The following is a 27,726-nucleotide window of genomic DNA, read 5'->3' as shown; positions in this document are numbered from 1 at the left end:
AACACTTTGGGAGGTTGAGGTGGGAGGATTGCTTGAAGCCAGGACTTCAAGACCAGCCTGGTAAACACAGTGAGACCCTGTGATGGGTAATATTGAGTGTCAACCTGATTGCATTGAAGGATGCAAAGTATTGTTCCTGGGTGTCTGTGAGGGTGTTGCCAAAGCAGATTAAAATTTGAGTCAGCAGACTGGGAGAGGCAGACCCACCCTCAATCTGGGTGGGCACCATCTAATCAGCTGCCAGCGCAGCTAGAAATAAAGCAGGCAGGGGAAGACGGAACAGCAGACTTGCTGGGTCTCCCGGCTTTCCTCTTTCTCCCGTGCTGGATGCATCTTGCCCTCGAACATCAGACTCCAACTTCTTCAGCTTTTGGACTCTTGGACTTACACCAGTGGTTTGCCAGGGACTCTCAGGCCTTCAGCCACAGACTGAAGACTGCACTGTTGGCTTCCCTACTTTTGAGGTTTGAGGACTCAGACTGGCTTCTTTACTCCTCAGCTTGCAGATGGCCTATTGTGGGACTATCTTGTGATCATGTGAGTCAATACTCCTTAATTAACTCCCCTTCACCCCTTCATATGTAGATCTATCCTAGTAGCTCTGTGCCTCTAGAGAACCCTAATATAGACCCTATCTCTACAAAAAATTTTAAAAATTAGTCAGGTGTGGTAACATGCCCCTGTATTCCCAGCTACTAGGGTAGAAGGATTCCTTGAGCCCAGGAGATGGAGGTTGCGTGAGCTAGGATCATGCCACTGCACTCCAGCCTGGGCAACAGAGTGAGACCCTGTCTCTCAAGTACACACACACACACACACAGAGAGAGAGAGAGAGAGAGATTGAGAATTCCTGACATTTCCTAAGCACTCAGTAAATATCAGATAGTCCTACTACTTTGTCTCCTCACTGTGTGAGTACATCGAGTTGCAAAGACCATCCTTTTATTCGTTCTCTAACAAACATTTGTTAAGCACCCATTCTGTGTCTGATACTGCAACAGGCGCTGGTACACACAGGTCAAAAGAGCCAAATCCCCACAACACGGGGACTGAAATCTAGTGAAAGAAATCTTCTAGCACAGTAAAAGTGTTACATCCAGATGGGGAGGGTTCTTGGCAAGAGATTTGCTTCTATACGTCTGTAGACCCTTGGCTTGGAACGGGGCTGCATCTGCAGTTGGTGTTCCTTGGGTACTTGGAAGCTCCACAGCTTGCTGCTAAACACTAAGATTGGCCCCATACAACAGCAGACAGGCTGTGTACTCAGCGGGCTTCTGTTCCAACATGGAGCATAAAGGCATGGTTTGAATAGATGCGCAGAGACTGTTCGGGCATTTGAATTGGAAACATTGGAAGCATAACTAGACAAGATTAAATATGCACACTCCACACGGCCACAAATAAGTACATTGGTGAGATGATGAACCAGGAAGAGAGGCCTTCCTTTCTCTTCCTAGAAGTTTGTAAAGGATCCAGGGAAGAGATGCAATTTGAAGAGGAAACAAAACCAAACCACACAAGAAATATAAATACAGACCCCTCCTAATTGCAAGATATGTAAATATAGACCCCCCTCCTACCTATAAAATTCAGCCTCACTCATCAGCTGCTGCCCCTGGTTTCAAGGAACATTGTGGATTTTTCACATCAGTTCCATGGAATCTTCAAATAGCCAACCACCTACGTGACTGTTAAAGTTGGCAAGTGTGAACTCATCCACCTCTCTCATTTGAAAGATGAATATACCGAGACACAGGAGGAAATGCAAGGCATTCAGGATCACACAGCCAGTCAGCTCCAGAGCCAGGGCCAGAAGCAGGTCTCCAGCTGCCTGGAGCCAGTGGTCTGTCTGCTCACCAGGTGCCTTGCTAGGTGGATGCCTTGTTTGTTTGCTTTTCCCAATGTTAAAATTCCTTCCAAGGGCAACAGGTTCAGTCCCAGGTGAGAATGGAATTGGACTGGCCCAAGGAAAGGAGGCTGCAGGCTCAGCTGGTCTGGGTGGCTCCTTCCCAGGGGGACCAGGAAGGCCTCCGCCCCCAGTCACTTCACCAGCTCTCAATGTCTAACGTTTCTTTACCAGGTGACAGAATTTTCTCCAGGTAAGGCCTTTAGATGAGGAAAGTGCTTGCCACCACTTCCCTTGGAGGACCATTACCTGAACTTGGTGGTCACCCAAGCAGGGCACACATGAACAGCCACCACGTCCACATGCTGCCCTGTGCTGGGCACTTCATAAGCATCATCTCTTTGAGTCCTCACAGGAGCTACTAGTTCTAGCCCAACTTTACAGATGAGAAAGCTGAGGCTCAGCAAGATTAATGAATTTGCCCAATTTGCCCCGCTCTCCAACGGCAGGCCAAGAATATTTCATTCCAGCCCCACTCAGCCAGCCACCACCATGCTGCTTCCACTCTGTGACTGTTCTTTCTACTAAGATCTTTTTATTTTATTTTCTCCTCAACACTTTTTTTCGAGACAAAGTCTTACTCTGTGGCCCAGGCTGGAGTGCAGTGGTGCCATCTTGGCTCACTGCCACCTCTGCCTCCCGGGTTCAAGCAATTCTCCTGCCTCAGCCTCCTGAGTAGCTGGGAACACAGGCGTGTACGACCATGCCCCACTAATTTTTGTATTTTTAGTACAGGTGGAGTTTCACCATGTTGGACATGTTGGTCTTGAACTCCTGACCTCAAGCGATCCTCCTGCCTCGGCCTCCCAAAGTGCCGGGATTACAGGCATGAGCCACTGCACCCTGCCTCTCCTCAACACCTTCTTCTCTGGTCCTTCTCTGACAACAGTTTCGTTCAACCCAAGGAAAAAACAAAACAAAACAAAATATCTCTCCAGCTACTAATGTGCCTGACTCGGTGTTAGGGAGGCCTCTTCCTTGAACTGGGCAGATGAGACATGCTGTCATGAACAAGGAGAGGCCAAAGGACTCCGTGCAGAACCCAAGGCCAAGCTGTGCAGCCCTCCAGTGCTCCAGCTGGGGACAGAACACCTGCCAGGTAGGCCGGCTAATGCTGGACACACAGAGATGGTTAGACTTGACTTGGGGGAGAGAGAGATTTCAGAAAAAGGCAAGAGCCAGAGAGGAAGTTTCTCTTTCTCAGCTCTATTTACTTCTATTTACTCTGCTTGAACAGATAGCTTTAGCCTGCCTGAGCATGATTGTGTTTTAGGTTGTATTCTTGGGGGAGATTTTTCTCTCTGCCTTCTACCTAGTACAGAGCCCAAGTGTCAGTTCCACCAGCATAGAATGCCAGAAATCTCAAAGGTGGAGAGACTTGCTTAGCTAGTCCTACCCTTCCAGGAACTGCCATACTGAAGTCACCCCCAGACTCACCCTCCTAAGACTGATCCAAGATGACCCCACCCTTCCCTCTTTCAGTGGCTCAGAGAGAATGGCAGGCATCCCATCCTAGCTGTCCACACCTGCCATACAATAGATGGCGGGCTCTGAATAATTAACGAGAATCATTTTGTAATGCGCTGACCCCTGAACATTGCACATCACTCATTCTGATACTCCTGCTCTCCCCTGCTCCCTCTCCATCTCTCTCATTCCGACAGCTCAACCTTCCCTCCTGGGCTTCCACAGAATACCACATCCACTGGCCCCCGCATGCCTTACAAGCTGCATCATACCTGCAATGAAGCCTGGCCTATGATACTCCTTAGATGAGACAAGTGGAATGGGGTAAATGGCTGGTTGGAGAAGCTCTTGCTTCGGGGGCTGGCCCCTGTGTAACCCAGGGAATGTCCAAATCTCTGGCCTAGGGAGAGGCAACCCAGAGAGTCACAGGCCTGGAAGGGGTCTGAACACAGGCTGGGTGGCCTGCCCTCCGGAGGCTTACACTCTAAATGGGCAGGAAGCTTCACACAGGTAATGCTACCAGATCTGTACAAGGTCCCCAAAGAGTTTTCTCAGTCCCTGAATTTGATGCCAGTCTATTAGTATGGGTCACCCCTGTGTGCCCAGGCCTGTGAAGGGTGATATGGAGGGACATGGGAGAAAACTGAGTCCCCCTCCCACAGTGCTTTCAACCCAGCTGGGAGAAGGGGACTCATACACAAAACCATTAGAGAAAAATGCGAAGGTTTGGTACATTTCTGGAAGAGACACACAAGACACTGGTATTCCCAGTTACCTCTGGAGACTGGAAATACAAGAAGGGAGCAGGAGAACAAAGTTTTGTTTTTTGCTTTTCACTTTATACACTGTGTTCTATGGGAATTTCTTACAACAGTGTATGGTTTTTCAGTTTGTTAAGCTTTTTACTTGCTGTTAGGACACAGTGGCAACCTTTAAGCTCCTTACATGCAGAACCAAAAGCTGAAAGTTTCTCTTTTTATAATTTTCCTTTATTTTTTCTTTTTAAAGACAGGGTCTCACTTTGTCATCTAGGCTGGAGTGGAATGGTGCAATCATGGCTTACTACAGCCCCAAACTCCTGGGCTCAAGTGATCCTCCTGCCTCAGGCTCTTAAGTAACTGGGATTACAGGTGCAAACCACCACACCTGGCCAATATATTTTAGAGACAGGGTCTTGCTATGTTTCCCAGGCTGGTATAATTTTTTAAAACACCTTTGTAAAAAGAGACCAAACCAAGACTGAACTGGAAGCTGCTCTGAGGGTCTGTGATGTATGTCTTTCTGTTTGTGTTCCCAGAATCTAGAACTTTCCCTGAGCAGCAGAGATGCTCAATCAAGAGTTGCTGAATGTGGAATAAAGATGATGCTATTATGGTGTTCAAGATAAGAGTGGGAAAGAATCAGAGGACAGGGTTGTGGGTGGGTGGGATAATGACCATTTAAAAAGCTTCAAAAAGGAGCTAGGCAGGATTTAAATAAGCAGAGACACAAAGAAAGGATGGTAAAGGCAAGAGAGAAAGTTGTCAGCCTTCAGTAAGCAGTTTTGGATGGATGGATGGATGGATGGATGGATGGATGGATGGATATCATGATCTAAGGAAAGAAGATACAGATATGGAAAAGAGGCAGGACCAGTGAACAAAGCAGCATGGAGATAAAACTAGGGAGGCAGCATGGAGCCTTGACTCTGACCTAAAGGCTGGAAGGACACGCCATCTCTGATCTGAGGTGGTCAGCAGGCACCACGAAGCAGAGTGACCAGTCACTGCAGACCACAGCCAGAGCTGAGATCTGACCTCCTCACCTGCCCTCACTGTTCTCTTCACCATACTCTGCTACTCCTGCACCAGCAGCTCCCAGCCCCAAACAGTGTGAAGATGGCTTCATCTGAACCACCTAAGGGGAGGAGGGTATTGGTAAACCGTGCATTCTTAGGCTCCGTTCCCTGAGATCCTGACTTAGTAAGTGCTATCCAGGAATCTGCTTTTTTATTTTATTTTATTTTAGAGACAGAGTCTCCCAGGCTGTCACCCAGGCTGGAGTGCAGTGGCATGACCTCATCTCACTGCAACCTTCAGCGCCCGGGTTCAAGCAATTCTCATGCCTCAACCTCCCAAGTAGCTGGAATTACAGGAGTGTGCCATCATGCCCAGCTAATTTTTATATTTTCAGTAGAGACAGGGTTTTGCCATGTTGGCCAGGCTGGTCTCAAGCTCCTAGCCTCAAGTGATCCTCGCTCTCGGCCTCTCAAAGTACTGGAATTACAGGCATGAATCACCATGCCCGGCTCAGGAATATGCATTTTAATTGAGAAATAATTTCTATGTTTATGGAGTAAAATCATTCCACAATGTATACGTAGTGTGTGTGTGTGTGTGTGTGTATGTATATATACACACACACACACATTATGGAATGATTAAATCAAAGTAATTAAAATACCTATTACCTCACATACTTATGTTTTTGCATGGTACGAACATTTAAAATCTCTTAGCAATTTTCAAATATACATCACAGTGTTATTAACTATAGTCACCATTCTATGCCATAGATCTCAAAAACATATTCCTCCTGTCTAACTGAAATTTTGTACCCCTTAACCAACATTGTTGCTACAATGCCTGGAGCTGCTGCATCCAGTTTGGGACTATGAGGCAACAAATATGAGGACCAAGGATGATGTCACTGAAAGGAGGCAGGAGCCTATGTCCTTGATGACAGTGCTGGGCTCAGAACCAGCCCTGGACAATGTGTACCTGAACCTCCTCTCAGAATCCTTCACCTCTTGGCCTTACACGACTGGAGATAACTAAAGGAGTGCTTTTTATGCCACCGTGAGTCATATTTCCTATTCTTTGCAGCAGAAGACATCTTCCCTTAATACAGTGACTCATTTACACAGCTTCAAAATTAGCAAGTGCTGACTCCAACTCCTTCACATCAGCTTGGTGGATGCAGCTGGTATGAGTGACCATCCACTGACAAGAATCGCAGTGGAAACCCACAGCTTTCACTTCTGTCCATCAGGTGATTTTAATTTCCTCCTTTAAATTCCCTAAAGGAAAGAGAGAAGATCTAATATGTACATATGCTTGGGCTGTCTGTGATTTTAACTAACTTACCAATGGTTGGGGTTTTGCAAGGGGCTTCGAGAGAGGGGAGCAGTGCAGTTTCTCAGGGAGAGAACCCTTCTCTCTGCTGCAAAGACACAATTATTTGTCTGCTAGCTGTTTTCTAAAATCCTTTAACCAAAGAATATAGTCTTTCTTCCTTCTTAGGAAAAAAATTTAGAGTAGTGGGCAGGTTGAAAGGATGTGGACTTCAGAGGTGAGCGAGGGCTAAGTTTGATGCTTACTGTCCCACTTATAAGGTCTATGTATTCAGCCTTGTTTACCTTTGCTGAGGCTCAACTTCACTCTTTATCAAAAGGAGAAAACAATTAAAGCAAATGGGCTATTATAAGAGTTAAATGAGGTAATGTATCAGGGAGGGTTCTAGGAAGAATTTAAGTATACATGTGAGGTTCTGTTTTTTTGTTTGTTTGTTTTAAAGGAAGATCTAAAACCAATATGACCAAATACTAGCACGTGTTAATTCTGGGTAGATAGAGTTTATACCCTCTGCACTTTTCTGCACCTTTGAAATATTTTATAATTTGAGGACAAAAATCCTGGCATAGTGAGTGACCCAGAATTGGGGTTCTATATTTGTGGTCACTCCCAAAGAAGGTCTGTTTGAAGCTGCAAATGATGTGGAAAGGGGAACCCAGCAATTCACACATGCACTCACATGCCAAGGGATGGCCTGCTGGCCTGGATTACATGTAACTAAAGCCCTCCTGGGCACCTGGGAATAGGTGAAAGGGAGAAGACAGCTCACAAGGACAAGAGGGTAGCCCTGGAGACCGAATACCAATTGCATAGTTTCATCACAACTAGTTTCTTCTAGCACAAATTTCATGCATGCAACTGGTGCTCAATAAATTCTTGCTATGGGGCTAATTAGCTAAGACAGGACCTGGTTCAGCGTAAGTTCCCGACAAACAGGGAGTATCTCTTCTATTTCTTTGGTGTCACCTTCAGTACCTGGCACAACACTCTGCCCACAGAAGCCTGATGTCTTGGTGTTGCTGTGAGCTTTATATCCCTTGTATGGTTCTTACAGGAAGCAGGAAGTCACTGTCTCAATCCTGTACCTGTCCCCTCCTTCCAGGAAGTGGGGCCTATAAAACACAAGGCTCCTTAGGGTGCAGCTCAAGTGTGATTATGAACCCCATTCAGTAGTTTTTGAGTAAAACAACAGGAAAAACAAATTGCACTTCCCCCAGTTTGAGCCCAAATAATGCCATCCCTGGGACTTCAAAACTCCAGGCCTTGGTAAGAGGCTGGGATAATTACACTGATGAGCTTCCAAAAGATTGCAGAGAAATAATGAAGCTGTAAACAACACAACCATCATCCTTTTCTCTTGGGCCCTGGTTGATTTTGGTGAGGTTCTTAGTTCCATTTCTGCAGATCCCACCCTTGGCAAGATTGTGGTGCCCAATAGCTTGGACTTCAACATTCAATTTGGCCTTTATAGCCCCTCTGGATTCTCCTACCCACCACCCTTCCCCTAGGACCCAGTGCAATTCTCCTGCTTCTGCCTCTCCCGTCATGTGAGAATAAGCATAGAGCTGATAACATTTAAGTTTTGATTCAATTCAGTATTTGCCCAGCATGGAAGTCTCTGTGCTCATCATTACTGCAAGGGTGGTAAAGCTGAGGAAGATCTGATTCCTATCCTCAAACAGTTGTCTGTTCAGATCTGATTCCTGTCCTCATAGACCTAGTGGAAGGGACACACCAATCAATACGGGAAAGTAAAACAATAGTCATTTGTGAAGCAATACAGCTCTTGGGACAGGAAACTGGAAGACGGCACGTGAGTCTGGGGAGATCTGGACAGATTTATAGAGAAGATCTGCTATTTGAATTTAGCCCTGAAGGGTAGATTTAATGTTGATCAGTGGAGAGACAGCAGTGTAGAAGGGAGTACAAGGGAGAAGGGAGACTAGAGAGGGTGTTCCAGGAGGAGGAAGAAGTAGGAGAAAAGGCATAGAGATGCAAAAGCCAAAAAGATGTTCGGAGAGTAAGGAGTTGCCCTGTCTATCTGGCATGTTGGCAGACTGCAGAGTAAAGCATTTTAATTGATCCCATAGGCAATGAGGAGCCATTTGAGGTGTTGAGAGCTTAGAATATCAACATCTTTTAAAGTCTCTGCAAGTCAAAAGAGTGGTAAGGTTATTTAATGGGGAGAGAAAAATGATTGACCTATTTAAATGTGTCATTACTGATGGAATTTCAGGTGGCTCAAGGGAAATTGGGGAAAGATACTCATACTTTAAATCAGAGCATTTAAAAAAAAACAACTCAGCTTACATTTCTTTAGTGCACGCCAAGAGCCTGGCACTCTGATGGGTATTTAATACACATTATTTCACTGAATCCTAAAAGGTTGGACTCTCTTCCATCATTTTACAGAAGAAACTGAGATTTCTTTAAATGGTCCAAGGTCACATGACAGTGGAGCTGGAATCTGTAACCACCTAACTCCAACACCTATGATTTTCCTATCAGCCCTTACTGCTCTGGGAACCTCTTCTGTCTTGCATGCACATGCCCAGTCTGCCCTTCCGCAGCAGATGCTAACCAGGAGCCATGCACTGTTCAGAAGGCAGCTTTTAGGTGGGGGCAAGAACAAGAGCAGTGGAAAGTGGCTGGCCTGCATGGGAGTCATAGCCTGAGGTGGAGGGTCTCCGTGATAGTACCCAGCTGTGACCTTGGCCAAGTTACTTCGCCTCCCTGATTTTCTCATCTGAAATATTAGAACTAGAGCTGTCCTTGGAAAATTATTTTGAGCAACAGAACACTTTTTCTCAAAATTATATAATAAATGAACCACAATAAGATAATAATGGGAGTAACCTGGTTGAAGCTAGTGTGGAGGATGGTGAGAATCTAAGACCCGGATGCTGCAGACAGTTGAGAAAAAAGGAGGTACAAAGAACTGAGCTAATGGGCAGTTTCCATAGACAGAACTCAGATAGACAGAACTCTGTCTCAGAGACAGAACTGAGATGCCAAGCTCAGGCAATCTCGCTCAAAGCCTGGGAACCCAATATTGCACCCTTCTATCTCCCTTGCAGGAGCCAGGCTAATGCTTCAATTAAGACAGCACATTTACAACAAGCCATCAGACACAAAAGTTAAGGTTAAATTGGCAATAATCTCCCACATTGGCCCATGCTGAATGAGAGACTGCTAGGTAGGCAGATATAAATATAGACTATTATACCACATCACAAGGCAGGGGAGTTAATGTTGCTGGGAGAACATTCATTTCCACATTTTCTTACTTTTACGTGTCTTAATTTGCAACTTAATGTGGTATTATCATAATTTTTTGCATTATGTAATGATTAAAGTGAGGCGTATCATATTTATTGATTTATTTGATTTATTTAAAATGTAACCATTGCCCCAGGGCAGGTGCATGTACAAAATACAAATGCAACAGTTAAACTGGATCCAGCAGATAAATTCCCCATTAAGAAAAGACATTTCAGGACTGTCAAGACAATGAGAAATGTCTTCCCAGCATCATCAGGAGAGAAGGAATCCTGAGGGGTCATCTGGTCCAACCCCCTGCCTTAGGCAGAATTGCTCCTAATCCCCCAAGACTGAGAACCAACTGAGATTTCTGACAATTTTCTAGGGAGAGCCACATTCTACCATATTCTCCCACTTCTGTTTTCAATCCCAAGACCAATATATCTTCTCTGGGTCAATTTCTTTGTCCCTAGAATCCATTTCCCCAACATCTCACTCCTTTAATTTATAGTCACCCCACTCTCAAAGTCTATACCTCATTCCATTTCTTATTTATTCATTTTTCATTCCACACTCTCACCTCCTAAAAGACTCATGTTAGAACATCAGGTTCTCAGAGAATCTCAGCCTTCCAGTGAGGTGAACTGACCCAGCATGCCACTCACAGCAGGAACTGCTAGGCATCAAGTCTTGGCTAGAGCCTTCTAAAACTGAGGCACCCACTGTTGATGGAAGGCTTTCATTCTGAGTCTGACACTGTGGGGACACCCATTCCCTGTAACTCTCTTCTAGCCCAGTCTTGAACCCCATTCTTTTCTCCATTCTTTTATGAGGGCTTAGAATCTTGGATTGAATTACATTGAGATTGTGTTTCAAAGTCCTCCCTCCACTTAGCAGCCCAAACAGCCAAAACGTCCTGAGCAGCGAAGACCCCATGCACCCTCCTCACCCTTCCCTATCTACGGTCTCGCTATTCCTCCTGTGTGCTTCCATAGTGAGGCCACCAAGCCTTGTCCCAAACAATATCTACACTTCAGTTTCCACTCTACAAAATGGTCTTTCCTTTTTTTTCTTTGGTACAGAGTCTAGCTCTGTCACCCAGGTTGACGTGCAGTGGCACAATCTCGTCTCACTGCAACCTCCACCTCCCAGGTTCAAGCAATTCTCCTATCTCAGCCTCCTCAGTAGCTGGGATTACAGGTACCTGCCACCAAGCCTAGCTAATTTTTTTTTTTTTGTATTTTTAGTAGAGAAGGGATTTCGCCACGTTGGCCAGGCTGGTTTTGAACTCCTGACCTCAGGTGATCTGCCCGCCTCAGCCTCCCAAAGTGTTGGGATTACAGGCATGAGCCACCATGCCTGGCCTCTTTCATTTTAATAATAGTAAGATTATCACTAATAGTATGATTACTATCATTGGAGGTAACACTTAGGGAATGGCTACTACACAGAAACCAGAGTCAGTCACAGGCCTATCAACTGATGATGTCTGTCTTACCCAAGTCAACCTCTGAATTTATAGAGTGGATGTGTCAGACTGGATAAGAGGCTCTCAAATGTTTACTTTTGGTCTTTCTTTCAATAAAAGCTTACCTTATCAAAATCAGGTGGTAAAACAGCACAACAGGAGCTGCTTGTCCTTCAGAACTCAGCTTCAATATCCCTTTCTCCAAGAAGATTTCTCTAGCATTTCCAGACTAGGTCAAGGCTCCCAGCTCTATGCTCTTATTGCACCCTGTACATCTCTTTCAGTTCCTTATCACAACTGTCTTTACATAACTCATCAAGCAACTTGTTTAGTTTCTGAATCTCACTTTACACTGTCAGCCCACAAGGGCTTGTGTCATGACTGTCTCATTCACTGCCATGTTCCTAGGGTTTAGCAAAGTACAAGACTCTTACTGAGTTTTCAATAAATATGGAAGGAAAGGAAGGGGGAAGGAAGGGGGAAGGAAGGGAGGAAGGGAAGGAGAGAAGGAGGGAAGGATATTTTCCAATTATGTACTCCCACTACTTCCCAAGAGAAACCCTACTTTGATGATCTCTTCAGCTGGATCGTAAGCAGTATGAGGGCTTTCTCCATATTCATAGTTAGTGCTTTTCTTCAAAGCCCCTTCAATATGACAGCCAGCATTTTATTCTCCATAGGACTGTCTCACCAGAGGAAGCATAGGCTCAGCATGAGACCTTTAGGCATGCACCTCAAGTGCCAAACTCCTTTCTTCCTGTCCTACTGGTGCATCTGGGGATGCGAAGGAGAGCTGGGGGCCCACCTTGTCTCCCCAGCTATGCTGATGCCCAGGAAGTGCTCCTTACCTGCTGGGGGTCCACCAAGAGTCTATGATGACATGTCCTGGATTTCAGCTCACCTGCCTTCCCAAGGATCACAGTCCTTGGCTGCAGGGATATAGAAGGGGAAGTTCTTCCAGAGCAAGCAAAGGTAGGAATTACCTAGGCTAAGGCTGGGGTGGGGCTGTAGAGAGGAGAAGAGTCTTCCAGGTGAGGGAGCAGGCAAAGACAGCATTGCCAAGAAATAGGAGGATTTGAGAAGTTAAGAGGAGAAAGTAACAGGGCTTGCTACCTTAACTTGAAGGTCAGACTAAGGCCCCAGGTCAAAATCTGCAAGATGAAATTAAAGATAAACAAAAAGTATTGCAATTAACTTAAACAAAACAGTGACCGTTACACAGGTGCTAACAAGGAAGGACAGTGGTTTTCACTGAAAACGTGGGGGTGGGCGAATTTGTCAACTCACCACAAACTTTTTTTTTTTTTTTTGAGATGGAGTTTCACTCTTGTTGCCCAGGCTGGAGTGCAATGGCACGATCTCAGCTCACTGCAACCTGTGCCTTCCAGGTTCCAGCGATTCTCCTGCCTCAGCCTCCCTAGTAGCTGGGATTATAGGCATGTGCCATCACGCCAGGCTAATTTTGTATTTTTAGTAGAGACGGGGTTTCTCCATGTTGGTCAGGCTGGTCTCGAGCTCCCTATCTCAGGTGATCCGCCCGCCTCGGCCTCCCAAAGTGCTGGGATTACAGGCATGAGCCACCGCGCCCGGCCTAACTCACCACAAACTTAATATGAATTAACAATGTAATATAATTACTAAAAAAGAGAGCAAATTAAAATCTTAATGTGGTGTTAACAAAATTTTAACATCCCTATCTGGGAAAGTGTTAGCCCCAGCAGCACTTGCAGCCCCTTCTTCTGGCCTCCACATTTTAAAAGGAGCATTGAACCTGGTGAGTATCCAGAGAAGTGGAGTGGGTAGGTGCTGGGAGCTTCCTTCTATGAGGAATGGTGGAATCAGAAATTCCCTGGGGCTCCTTGCAAGAACTTCAATATTCTTTGATGGAACTGATTTCTTTTTAAATCACTAGGAGTTCCCAATGGCCTCATCACTTCTCTGAATTCCAGGGCTTCTGAATTCCAGGGTCTTTGCTGAGGTGCGAATCAAAGATGTCAAAGATGTAAAAGATGTAGCATGTGCAAGTGGTGAGAGTTGGTGGAGACCACGGGGCCTCCTCCTGTCTGCCATTCCTCCCCTTCTCCCAAAGTGGCCCTCTGATGGGGTAGAAGTCCTTTACAGCTCTCCTTAATCCATCTTCCTCTGACCACAGCTTCCAAAGCTGCATGATTGACTCTTATTTGCCTCTAACTTCCGACTTTCTGGCTTCTTGTGCAGAAATATCTGACGAGAGGAAAGAGCCAGGCTCTGCATCCTGACAATGCCAAGGGCCTCCTCCAAATGAATTTCCACTGCAGATATTTAATGAAGTAATGGGGAAACCAGGAAGGTAGTGATTGGGCCAAACCTCCACAACCAGGACTCAAAATAAAAAACTTTTTTTTTTTCAACATCTACGGAGAGTTTCTGAACATTCAGATTACCAAGGACACTAAGGTCAGATTAACCCCACCTATTTCATTCACACATGGATCCTTGGGTCCACTGATACATGAATACCAAGAAAGTCCTCGTTCTACTCATTCAGCAGACATTTCTGAATAACTTATATTCATTCCTCCCTATGCCAGAGGCTTAAAAGAGAATAAGAAATAGCTCTTCTCACACATGGCTAGTAAAGGCAGTTTGATTACTTTGGAAAAGTGTTTGGCAGTATCCACTAAAGCTGAGCATATGCACGCCCTGTTACACCTGGCAATCCTAGCTGAGCATATGCATGCCCTGTTACCTGGCAATCCCACTGTTAGGCATAGGCCCTATAGAAGCACATGCAAAGGTTTACCAAAAGACCCATGCTAGAATATTCATAGCAACACTATTTGTAATGGCTAAAACTGTAAACTACCCAAATGCCCATCGGCAGTAGAGTAAATAACTAGATTGTGGTATATTTCCACAGTGGATTATTGTACAGCAATGAGAATGAATAACCTACAGCCACACACAAGAGTATGGATGAATTTCATAAATGGAAAGCCAGACACAAACAAGTTCATACTTTATGACTCCATTTACATAAAGTGCAAAACTAGGCAAAACTCATCTATACTTGGGAGTCAGAGTGGTAGTTGCCTTTGTGGCTGGAGGAGGCTAGAAGGTGGCATGGCAGGGGCATCAAGGCACTGGTGATGTGCATTCCTTGGTCTGGGCACTGGTCACATAGGTGTGTTCAGTTTGTAAACATTCAGCAAGCTATATACTTAGAATATGAGTATCTTTCTGATGCACGTTAAGCATAAGTTAAAATTTCTAAAAACCCACAAATTTGGTCTGGGAGCACAGACTTTATTGGGCAGATAAGACATAGAAGTGACAATAGATATTGTCTTAGCTCCAGCTGCCATAACACAATACCATAGACTGGGTGGCTTAAACAGCAGCAATTTATCTCATGGTTCAAGACCATGAGAAATGTCTTCCCAGCATCATCAGAGAGAAGGAATCTGAGAGGTCATCTGGTTCAACCCTCTGCCTCCAGCAGAATTGCTCCTAATCCCCCAAAACTGAGAACCAACTGAGCTTTCTGACAATTGTCTAGGGAGAGCCACATTCCACCATATTCTCTCCTTTCTGTCTTTTTCAGTGGTAGTTGGAAGTCTGAGATCAGGGTGCTGACACTGCTGGGTTCTGGTAAGGGCCCTCTTTCTGGCTTGCAGATGGTCACCTTCTCACTGTGTACTCACATGGCCTTTCCTCAGGGGTGGAGTGGAGGGGAGAGGGAGAGGAAGAAAGAGAAAGGAAGAGAGAGAGAGAGGAAAAGAGAGGGAGAGGAAGAGAGAGAGGGAGAGGAAAAGAGAGAGAGAGGAAGAGGGGGGGGGAGAGAGAGAGAGGAAGAGAGACAGAGAGGAAGAGAGAGAGAAAGAGAGGAAGAGAGAGAGAAAGAGAGGAAGAGAGAGAGAGGAAGAGAGAGAGAGGGAGAAAGAGAGATGGAGAGATCTTCCTCTTATAAGGCCACCAATCCTATCAGGTTAAAACCCCATCCTTAAGAACTCATTTAACCTGAATTACCTGCTAAATTCCTGTCTCCAAACATAGTCACTTTGGAGCTAGGGCTTCAACATATGAATTGAAGGGGTCCCTAGCAGGTATCATGCAATAGCAGTGGTCAATGAAATACAGAAGTTATCACTAGACAGCATGGGATACAGGCCATGTGGAAGTTATAGAGAGTAAGTGCAAAGACGAACTTACCAAGGGCTGATGTAGTAAGGATCCTCTTCCTGGAAGGGGAAAAACTTGGGAGTCTTGTTGGAAGAGCAGAGAGAGGAGCTGTTCACATGAGAGGCTAAGGAACTGGAGGGAGAAGCACAGTATGTTCAGGCTGCAGGAAGATGTGCTGGACAATAGCAGCTTTTTGCAAAACGAGTCATCTTATGCCAGCTGGGTATGGAAGAGTGAACAAAGCAGAGGCTGGAGAAGAGGCTAGGAACTGGAAGTCCCATTGAAGTGGAGGCAGGCGGTCAGCAGGCAGGCAGTCAGGGATGTCCTGTGCCAGGGGCTGGATGATGGGCAGGCAGAGAGCATGAGGGGAGACGTGTCCAGCAGTGAATATGAGGATGGGGGTGGGAAGAGACTGCAGCAACAGCACACAACAGAGGCAGGTTGGGGCCAGACTGAGGTGGGGCTTGCATGCCACACCAAAGGATCTGATCCTCATCTCATGGGTTTTAGGGAAAGGCTACATAGATGATTAGCTCACAAAAAGGAGGCCTGTCCATGCATTGGCTGGCAGCCATGCTCATACCATTTCAATGATATAGCAAAAACTGCCTCTGCTGAATAAGAAATCTTGTGCCTCAGCTGCATTTATGAATGCTTATCCCATCATCACTCAATCATTTTAATGAAGAATTTGTCCTAGGATCACAGACTCAGGTTTGTAAGGGCCTCAGAGTCCCTTGTCCAGCATCCCCTGACTTAGTCCTGCCATTCACTAAGGGGTTAAATGAGTTAAATCTGCACTTAGATCTCTGTAGAAACACTTACAATTACATTTGACATGATTTTCAGAATTTCCTGTTGGTAGTGTTAGCAGCTCTGTTGGAGGAGCAGATGTCTGGTTTGTTAGATCCCAACCTAACAGGTAGCTTGAGACAATGGCAAGTGTCCTCTCAGAAGCAATGTGGTGCTATAGAATGATGTTGCCTTCCATCCTGAAACAAAAGGAATGTCTCTCTAAACAGCCATATCACAGGCTGAGTTTAATTTTTAAGTGCTTACAACATGGTGTCTTGATCTCCTCCCTGCCAACAGTCTTCAGCCTCCTGGCTCTACCTCCAACAGGATAACCTCAAAAAGGTTATAAATTGACATCACTAAGGCCCAAAGGCATGGCAGGGAAAACCCTCCCTGCAATACTGTGTTAATAATACTGAACTCTTGCTTAAGGGTTTGATTTCTCTCAAAAACACTCATTCCAGGAGACTTTACATTGCCGAAGGAATTTATTTGCCAGCAGTCCTCCTTTCAGCGAGACAGAACAGATGAACCTTGACCGCTCAGCATTCTTGAAATGCGTTCTTCCCTCTTGGTTTTCCTCCTACCTCCCAGGCCTCTTCTTCTCTGTCCGTTCATTGGTACCTGCTCCTCTGCTTGCCATCTCAGTATTGGCCAACTCAGATCTCAGCCTGGGGGTCTTTTCTCATCTCCATTTATACTGTTTTGATGAGCTTATTCAGACCCAAATCTAACTATTTCCAGTGCCCTTGTGACTGCCAGGCATGTGTCTTCAGGCTCCTGAGGAGAGACTCATGCATCCTCTGGCTCCCTGGCATGTGCACCTGCTGTTGGCAGCACCTGGGGCAAACCCCAGCTAATATCACTTCCCAGCTTCTTTAGATTAAAAGCAATGTCCTGAAGTTGCCCTTCAATGCTGTACATGAGCTGGCCCTTTTCTGTGTCTCCAATGTCACCTCTGGCCACCCCCTCTCTCACTTCTGTTAACTCTCCAGCTCCTTCCTCCATAGGGCCTTGGTGCTCATTAACACCCCTGCTGGAATGTTCTACCCCAAGACTTCAAGTACCAGGCTCCTTCTTGTCATTCTGACTCACCTAAATGTCACCTTGCTAAGAAGTCTTCCCTGCCCTTCCCATCTCCACTCACCGACTTCCTATCTCATGGCCCTGTTCGGTATCTTCACAGCATTCCCCACTGTCTGAAATGAGCTTGTTTGTATATTTGCTCACTAGTTTATCCCACTGCCTCTTCCTCTAAACTACAGTCTCTGGGAGTGCACAGATCTCACCTGTCTCATTCAACACCCTATCCCCAGTACCAGAAACAGGACCTGCATGTAGACAAAGCTGAATATATGTTTGTGAAGGAATAAATAAAATCATCTGAAGAGAGTAGAGAAAAAGCATCACAAAGGGAGGAAGACACTGAAGACCAACCTCCCTCACTTCCCAATGTCCCTAGGGACCAGCTTTGTTCTACAACATGTGTGGAGGACACAGGTGCAGACTGTGAAAGGCCAGGAACTAGAGACCTCCAGTGCAGCCAGAGCCCACAGCCATAAGAGCACCCTCCAAAGAATCAGCAAAGACAGACGCAGGCCCATCCAGGGCAAATGAAGATTTAGAAGAATTGTGCCATTTCTTCACATGGCCAGAGGCCATGGACTCCGGGAAGAGAGAGTTTGCAGGGTTCCCTGTGCCTTACACATGCGCATTCCCTCCTGAATACTTTCCTTTCCTTTCCTTCCTCAGCAGGCTGTTTCCGCTCTTCTGCTACAGGCTGATCAATGACCACTCAAAAGATATCAAGAACTAATCCCTGGGACCTATGAATGTTATTTTTACAGGAAAAAAAAAAAGTCTTTGCAGATGTAAGGATCTTAAAAAAGGGGAGATGATCCTGGATGATCCAGGTGGGCCCTAAGTACAATCACGTGTTCTTACACAAAAGACACAGAGGGAGACTGTACACAAACCAAAGAGGAGAAGGCAATGTGAAGGCCGGGGCCAAGAGTGGAGCCACAAGCCAAGGAATGCCAGCAGCCACCAGACACCAGAAGAGGCAAGAAATGGACTCTTTCCTGGAGCCTCCAGAGGAAACATGGCCCGGCCAACACCATGATTTCAGCCCCACGAAACTGACTTCAGGCTTCTGGCCTCCAGAATTGTGAGAATAAATTTCTGTTGTTTAAAGTCACCAAGAGGGTGGTAACTAGTGAAAGCAGCCACAGAAAATGAATACAGATTGTTAATATGCAGCTGAATACCTCCTCCTCTTGAGTATCACCCTCATACTGCCCCCTAGGCTAGGGAGGGGCCCTGCCACAAGGCTCCCAGTGCATTAGGGTTAATCCATGTATCTGCCATCCTCATCAAGCTGTTAATTCCCTGGGGACAAGGGTTGTGCCCTCTCACCACTCAGTGAGTGCATAAGACCCAGTAGGTACTCCATCAACATTGAATGCAACTGAATTAAACCCCTACAGTTGTCCAACAAAGAAGTGGACTGGCACAGGAAGTGGTGGGCTCCTCTTCACTGAGGAACCAGACCAGGCCAGGCCGTCCATCTCTGTGAACAAAAAAAAAAAAACCCAAAGTGAAATCCTTTATGTACCAATGTAAAAAGAAATCTAAAATGCATTAAGTGAAAGAAGTGGCATGTGGAGCAATATGCCTAGAATGCTTCATTTTGTACAGAAAGTGGGTGAGAGGAAAGAAGAATCTCTATCAATATTTGCTTTCATGAGACACTCTGAGAGGGTACCACAGACCCCATAACAGTGGTAACACAGTGGAGGGGAATGCACTAATGAGGTATGGGAAGATTTGTCACTGTAGCGCTTTTTACATTTTTATATTAAATAAAATTAATTTTTAAGCACTCTCCAGGTAATTCTAGTGAGCACTTTCAGGAAGCAATGATTTGGGGCAAACGTGGGAATGTTTGCCCCAAATCATTCGTGATGTCCATTCTGGTTGGTGGATACCAGGGAACTAACACTTGCATCTTCATGTAATCAATACCCCAGGATGAAGTTCATGCTAAAATATGACTGGACTTACCAAAGTCCTATATAAATTCCTGGCCAATGTGTCTAGCATAGCTAACCAGGAGAAGCGCTGCCTGAGCCTGACGTCACAGCTAGCTGGTGCCAGAACCAGGAGAGGTCCACGCAGAAAACCTCAAGGAGGAACCCTGGGCCTCAGTGATGGCCAGTGTGGTCTTTCCGGTATTCTAATGAAAATCCCTTTTCCCATCTAGTGTCACGGGCATCTCTCCCAGGTGATTACTGAATATCTACTTTCTCCTGGAGACACACAAAGACATCATCCCATCACTGTTTCTGCCACTATCTTGTGTGAGTCATCCTCTCCCACCTACCCCATCTGCCACGCCTTCCCATCCCCATCCCAGCTCCAAGCCACAAAGAGATACCCAGTCACAGAGCTGGTCACCTGGGACTTGGACTGAGCAAATTACATGTTTAAAAAAAAAAAAAAAAAGTCAGAATGAAGCCCTAAGGGTTCAATCTTTCCTTACCATTGTTGGAACAGATGGGGAAGGGCTGCCTCATGAAAGCCAGATTAGCCTGCACTGGGATCAGCAGGGCTGGGTGAGGAAGGATCTGGGCTGGAAGGGGCCAGGAGGAGGCAGGATGGATGTAGGGAGAGGCATACAATGGTTATGGACTCTTCCAAGGTGGGAGGTGGTCAGCTGAGGCACAGCTCCCTCTAACTGCTGCTTTCATTTGCTCCAGCCCAGCTTCACCTGCCCCCACATGCAAGGACCCCACGTGCTGACACATGCGCACACTCATACACACACAGGCACACATTAACAAAGCATTCACTAGCACAAGCACACGTCCATGAACCAACAAGCACATCAAACACAAGGGAAGCAACGTTCAGGCCCAGAAGTCAGTTTTGTTCCAGGCTATTCTCGTCCTAGTCTGCCACTAGCTGTACCACTTCAAATAGATCATTCCTTTTTGGCCCAAATCACTCTCTGGACCAGTATCCTCATCTGTCATTAAATTTTCCAATATTGGCTTCATGATGCTTCCAGAACCCAACTGCTTCTCATCACCTCCACTGATATGCCCCCATCCAAGCCACCCTCCCTCTTGCCTGGATTACTACAACAGACACCTTACTGATCTCCTTGCTCCACCCTTTGCTTCCTATAGTCTATTTACTCACCAGCCAGAGACACCATTTTAAATCCATGCCAGATCATGCCACCCTTAGCTCAGAACCCTGCAATGACTCCTGTGTCACTCAGAGCAGAAGCCAGAGTCCTTGCAAAGACCTGCAAGATCCTTTGTGGTGCTCAACTGTCAGCGCCTATCGTCTCTCTGATCATCTCCTACCTGCCACTCTCCCTGGCCCCACCAGCTATACCTCAAATTTGCCAGGCCAGGATCCATCTCAGCGCCTTTGCACATGCTGCTCACACCCCCAGGAATGAATGTTCTTCCCTCAGAAGAACCTCAAACCAGTGTGTAAGTCCCATGAGGCCAGGGATTTTAATCTGTTTTGTTCAATGTTAATCTCCCCTCCCTTTCACAGGGCCTGGCATGTTTAGGGTGCTCCAAAAATGTTTTTTGACTATTAAGTTGGTAGGGGAGGGGAGAGAAAAGGCAAGAATTGCAAAAAATTATCATTAAAGTCTCTGTCAGTGCATCCCATGAGTCTAAGCCCAATATCTGCCACAGGGCAGCTCTGACCCCATGCCCATCTCCCAGCATCTCTGGCCACCTGCCAGGCACCCATGCCGGCTCCTCTCAATTGTAGGCCACAGTCTGGGAACGCCTCTGCTGCCCAAAGCCCTGTCTGTCTCTGAATTTGGGAGGCTCTGGATGGGAAAAAGAAGGGAGACAATTCCAAGAGCTGATCCTCTTACCCGTGTTACACACCGAACCAAGACTTTCAGAAGACCAGGTTGGTAAGTGTGACAGAAGTAAACACAAGGCAAATAGATCAGAAAAGTGATCCATCACTAACCAATACAGAGGTGAGATTCAAGCTGGGTCTTCTAGGGAAAACGATCTGGTTCTTCTGCAGAGAAAACTGATGCACAGAGAACCACTAGGCCAAAGTCAAATGCTTTGCATTTGGCATCTGTCTTTTCTAGGATGCAGCCAAGGCATATGAAGTATTGTTTCCATGCAGTTCAGCAGCCACTTCTGATAATAACCGACATGATAGTGGCACTGTTTCACAATTCTGTAGGCTTCTTTTTATTTTCATATTTGTTACTATATTTGCTTTCACAATAGTCTTCTACCACAAAAAGAAGATATTATCTGTGTTCTATAGATGGGGAAAAAGAGACAAAGTCAGGCTTTGCAACTAACTTGCATCACAGACTGGGGTTGGGTCCCACTTCTGGCCCCAGCAAGAGCCAGTCAGTAAAATATGTATTATGCTAGATGGTGATAACAGCACTGACTCTAACCATCCATCCATAAAGGGCCAGAACCACTTCCCAGCCTGATAGGCCCTTCTGAAGCCAAGAGGTGGCCTCTAAGACTTAAGGTGGGCTGCTAGTTGCTGAGCATCGCATTGCCACCAAGGTTCACAGCAGACATGAGGCATAAACCTAGATAGTGCAACAGTCTCCTGTTCAAGAAGCCCCACTCCTATGACAGCACCATGGCTGGGCAAGGAGGTGGAGTCACAGTCCCCAGAACTCCCACGAAAATACACATTTGGGCAATACAGACTAAGTTACCGTACAGTAGTTACTGTATGACATGAGATTCAAGGCAGTGTTACCTTGAATCTAAGGAGGCAAATCCAAAATGAGAAATTCTCAGTGAGTAGTTGGTAGGGAAAGGTATGATAAACCCAGATCCCCTTTCAAGAATGACTAGTGACGCAGCTGCCAGGAACACAGTCAGAGGTCAGCCCTCTGCTGTCAGCCCCTCCAGGATCACTTCGGCTGCAGAGAGCCACGGGGCCCCAAGTCACATCCTTCCAAGGGCAGCCCATATCTAATGACAAATGAAAGTAGGACTGTAAAGGCCAGGCTATTTCCACCTAATATGGAACAACTCTGATGAGCCATTTTAGCCCCAGAGCTCCCCCTGGGATCAGCCAGGTTACAGCTGGTGTGCATCACAGACCAACTTCTATGCCACGGGAATTCTACCAGTGAGCTCCTTTCTGAAACTAACAGTGTCATAGATGGAGTGGTGTGGCCCTCAGAACAACCTCACAATGGCTCCAGCTGCTGGGTCTGCCTGAGCCTGACTTTTCCTCATGACCAACCTCAGAGGTGCCTGTTACCATGGCTCCTTAGTCTATGCCCCTTCTCCACCCTGCTCCCTCCCTCTTAGTGGGGGAACCCTCATCCTTTGTTTTATAAGTTGCCCCCAGGAAGCAGAAGATATTGTTTACCAGCACAATTCATTGGAATCAATTGTTCCTACTGCAGAGCCAGTTAGACAAAGAAAGGGCAGGGTAATAATTATCTACGACCAGATGGCAGCCAGCAGCCAACCCAGAAGGAATTAGATTTCCCATCCAGACCCTATTGGTGCCCTAGGAGACATTTCACCCTTCCCCTCCGACTCCCCAGAGCACCTCAAGATAACTTTTGCTTGATAAGAAGTCCCCCATGATAGGAGGGAATTGGGTAGAAAAAAAAAAAAAAGCCACCTCAGGGTCAAAAGACTTGGCTTCCAGTTATCCATCACTTTGTTGGGTATAGGACCTGAGGCAGCTCACTTCCTTTCTCTTGTTCAGTTTCTTCATTTGTAAAAGAAAATAACTGATTCCTGTTTCAATAAGGATGCTCTCAGCTGCAAGTAGCCAAAATCCTCAATTCAAGTTGACTTAAGTCATAAGGAAAACTGTCATCTTACTCAGCAAGATCAAAGGTGGAGACCCCAGCTTCAGCTCAATGATGCTGCTGAGGCCCTACTGTCTTTCCCTTGCTCAGCTCTGTCTTCCTCTTATCAGATATAATATCTGTCCCTTCATGTTCACAAGATGGTTTCCAGGGACAGTAGAGCTGGGTGCTTCCTCGTTCCCACACAGCAGGAGCGGGGAAAAGAATCTTCCCCTGGTGCAACAGCAGTCCTTTCCTTCAATCTGATTGGGCCAACTTGCCCATCTCCAGACCCATTACCACACCCAAGGGGATACCAGGCTCTGATTAGCCAGGAGTCATGAGGATCCTCCTCTGAAGCTGGAGATGGTGTCAACTGGGCCCATTTGAAAGAAGGAGTAGAGAATGGAGACTCCATACTTCCCCTGTATATCACACAATAGCGTGTGGTTTGTTTACAGATTTACCATCTGACACCTCCAGGTGATGTGCAGAATAAAGTTGTGAAAGCCATCTCTCATTGCAAGGTATTATAAAGAGCAAAATGAGAAGAGCTGAATAAAAACCAAAGTTATATTGGAGATATGCCTTACTTATTGTGGTTTTCTTCTGGGGCAATTTAATCTTCGTTCCTATGGACCTGACGGGATTTTCTTGGTTCCTGCCGTTCAGGGACTTTGTGTGATTTGCCCAGAGCAGACACTGTTGACTACCCACTCCACAAAAAAAATAAAAAAATAAAAAAAAATTTCCTCTAACCCTGCACATATACACTCATCTACTTTTTGTGACTGACAGTTTCCATTTTGTTTCGGTGTCACTTCCTACCAGGCCATATGTTCAGGAAAGGTGGCCCTTCTCCTCAGACCACCAAGGAATCAATCATAATAGGTCTAGACCAATCACAGTTGTCTCAGTCCCTTCAACAACTATTAGTTTAGGGCAAACATGTGATCCAATCTTGGGCAGTAGGACCTGAGAAAATGTCAGCTGAGAAACTTCAGCCAATAAAGAAGCAAATGGGAGGAAACATCTTTTTTCTGGGAGTCACTTAATGTATATGTGATGTCTGGTACCACAGCAGTCATCTGTGGCCATGGGGGAACCTGGTAAGGTGGGTAGGTCAAACAGATTGCAGAGGCTGAGATGGCATTGAGCTGCTGAACCACACACCTCTGGAACTGCCATAACTCTGGATACCTTGTTCCATAAGCTTAAAAAAAAAAAAACACCCCATTAGGTGTTAAGTTTAATTTAGTTTATTTTCATTTACTTGCAGTTACTTGCAGCAAAAAGCTCCCTAGTGATAAAAACTGGCATTGGGTGTCAGGCTCCCTGGTCCTAAGTTGTGTGATATTCTCAGTCACACCACATATTAGCTGCCTCAAATGGAGTCCCAAAGAAAACCCTAACACACTCAAAGTGTTAACTCATAAAGGAAGTTAGAAGGCCCAGTTTGGCCCCTGTATCATATCATGGGGTATTAGTGAGGAGAAGTAGATTGATCATTTTACCAAGTTGGGGAAAGTGTAAATTGAAAATCAAGGGGAAAGAAATACATTCATTCAAGAGAAGCCTCTGCTTTTGCCAGATGAGAGTTGAGTTCTCAGACCAAGGAAGCTAAAAGAAAGGCAAGATTTTTCCATGCAAGTGTGGACACTAGGAATCCTCTGAACAAATACTACTGGCCTTGTCTGCAGGGACATTGCCTCTCACACTAAGGATGAGAGTCAGGGGACACAGGTTTTAGTTCCAGCCTTACCACTACTTTTTTTTTTATTTTTTGAGATAGCATCTTGCTCTGTAACCCAGGCTGAAGTGCAGTTGTGCAATATCTTGGCTCACTGTAACCTCCACCTCCTGGGTTCAAGCAATTCTCCTGCCTCAGCCTCCCAAGTAGCAGAGATTACAGGCAGGCACCACCATGCCCAGCTAATTTTCATATTTTTAGTAGAGATGGGGTTTCACCATGTTGGCTAGGCTGGTCTCAAACTCCTGTCCTCAGGTGATCTGCCTGCCTCAGCCTCCCAAAGTGCTGGGATTACAGGTATGAGCCACCACGACTGGCCCCAACCTTACCACTACTTAAATTGTTGTCCAGAAGCAAGATGTTCACTACAGTGGGACTCAGTTGTCTCACCCAACAAAGGAGTTTAGTATTCCACCCTAGTGTATCCCCAGGGCTGTTTTGAGATCACATTACTTTATAATGAAAACAGCTCTCTCCCCACATTTTTTGATGTGTCCAATGTATCAGGCAATGTTCTCAGCATCCATATCTTTGTTAACTCACTGAATCCTGACAACAACCCCATAATGTAGGACTATCATTATCCCCACTTTACAGGAGGAGACTGAGGCATAGAAAAGCTAAGTAACTTGCCCAAGATCACAGAGCTAAGTGGTAAAACTAAGATTGGAACTCAGGCAGAGGCTGTGCTCTATGGCATGATGCTGTATGATACAATCACCATATTAAAAAATCCCCAAGAAAAGAAGGTCACCCATGACCCTCAATGGCAATAAATCATTGCTCCCATGGTAGCTTGTCAAGGGGAGAGGTCAGCTGATGGTTCTCTCTAGTAACAAGCCCCTGGGATGCTGCATCTTCAGAGGATTCAACTCCCACAGGTTTCTCTGCCATTCTTCCTCTGCCCATCCCTTCTCAGAGGCCAAGGAACCCAGGATCAAGTCTCAGGCCCCTTCCCTGAAACCAGGGTCCACCCCTGTGTTTTCAGATTCTTCCTCCCTCCTCCCACATGTCTTAGCCCATGTTGCTTCCTCTTTACCTTTAACCCGAAGTATGAGTGGGAGAGAAGCAAAGATGATGGAAGTAGAGTTTGTTCTAAGTAAATGATGTTCTCAAAAGCTGAGAACTAACTATTCGACATCCCAGGCAAGTTGCCTGAAAGACATCCACCAAGGTCTCATGTTCCTATAAAAAAGTGCAAGGTACATTCTGGACCATTTAACACTCTAGCTTCTAAGGAAACAAAAAGATGTAATCACCTAATATGGACTGGTTTTGTAGACACTGATCAAGTGCCTCGTGTCTTCATTCTCTGGATACCTGCTCTCTAGGCCAAATCCAACCCCTGGAACTTTCTGGGCCCAGCAGGCTGTAATGAGCCCAACTGAACTTAATGAGCTTGTCATTATTCATCTCCGCTACAGCCAAAAAGGAGCACTGCATGGCAAAAATTTTACAAAAACGCTTATGTATATTACCTAAATAATAAGTATTTCTTGACTCAAGTCTAAATAATAAGTATTTCTTGACTCAAGTGTTGCCAAAATCAATCAATCCATAGAAGAGAAACCGTCCCAGAAGCCTCTGACAGGAACAAGATAGGAAAAGGGCAATGGCTTCCCCACCCCCAAAAAGGGGGATGCAGTTGGAAATATTCCATGTTCCTGGGCTCGGATTACCAGCCCTAATTTATCATCAACCTCATATATTCTTATATAAGTAGTAATACAGATCACCCCAGCCAATTAATCAATCTGTAATTAGGAACTGACATGAACATTTACTACCATCAGGCATAATTTATATGATTACAGATGATTAAATAAAATGTACTTGAGTGAACAGGCAATTTGTTAAGCACATCTAGACGCAGCCATATCACCTAAGGCTGGGAGCGCCCTGACTCCCCTCCGACAGTGGGTCAGGAAGCATTGTCCTGGGAGCGGAGCCCTCAGGGTGGCTCAAGGTAGGGTAAGATGATTCAGACTTCCAAGGGGGCCCAGGTTTGGAGTGTGGTGGGAAACCAAGCCATACAGATTTGTGGGGCGGGGGTGGCGGGTGGGGGGACACTTCAGTGCCCAAGTGTTTTCTGCAAAAGAAATACCTGGATTTTCAGAACTCCTGAGACAACAAGGAAGAAAGAAGGAACATTTACCTGACATGCCCTGGAGCAAAACTATGCACAATATTTTCCTTCTGGTCCCCTGGCCCCGAAACTACACCCACTGCTCACATGGAAGGACTCCTTCGTTTCTTTCCAGGAGCATTTCTAACCATGAAGGGAGACTTATTTAAAGACAAAGTTTATTCTTGCCAGGAAATGCCATCACCGCTGAAAGGAAAATTTTCAATAATATCAAGCACCAAATTCTGCCTTTTCTATTTTATTGCTCCTCTTCAGATTTTATCTCTCAGTTTTATCCCTTGTCTTCTATTCCAGAGGAGAACAGCTTAAAGTTAAATTTAACATATATCTTTTTGGGTGCCAACTATGTATCAGGTACTGTGCTGAGTGCCATCATGTTAGGCTTGCCAGATCTAGCAAATAAAAATACAAGATGCCCAGTTAAATTTGAATTTCATATAAACAATACGTACTTTTTTTAGTATTAATATGTCTCAAACAGTGCAACCTTACGCCACGTTTGTTAGCTCATAATGTTCTCACAACAACTCCATGAAGTGTAATTTGTTTGTTTCCATCAAGGAAACTCACTTCAGTTCCTCGGCTCTTGCTGCTGTCCCCACCAGGGAATCCCTGTCTCATCTACCTTTGCCTGGCTAACCCTTCTCATCCACTGAAATTCAAGGTGAGCTTCACCTCTATCGGGAAGCCATTCCCCACCCTCTCTGATCCCTTAACCACCTATTCATATTTCTGTCACAGCATTTGGATCATTGTTTAATAATTACCTTTTCCATACCCCCTACACACGAGTGGGGCACCTCAAGACCTGCCTGAGCTGC

General features: G+C 45.7%; 2 long non-coding RNA genes across 2 annotated transcripts in view; one reads left to right on the top strand and one right to left on the bottom strand.

The window, feature by feature from the left end:
- LOC134808658 (uncharacterized) overlaps nt 1-27,726 on the bottom strand; it is a 300,148-nt gene that overhangs the window by 256,179 nt on the left and 16,243 nt on the right. The window lies entirely within an intron of this gene.
- On the top strand, nt 6,102-13,607 carry LOC107969491 (uncharacterized). The gene is made up of 4 exons (XR_001711346.2): nt 6,102-6,403; nt 11,896-12,187; nt 13,128-13,193; nt 13,433-13,607. It is a non-coding gene; the product is annotated as an uncharacterized LOC107969491 (long non-coding RNA).

The sequence above is a fragment of the Pan troglodytes genome, chromosome 17, assembly GCF_028858775.2.
Source record: "Pan troglodytes isolate AG18354 chromosome 17, NHGRI_mPanTro3-v2.0_pri, whole genome shotgun sequence".
In the NCBI taxonomy this organism is placed as follows: domain Eukaryota; kingdom Metazoa; phylum Chordata; class Mammalia; order Primates; family Hominidae; genus Pan; species Pan troglodytes.
This window is presented reverse-complemented; position numbering and strand designations above follow the sequence as displayed.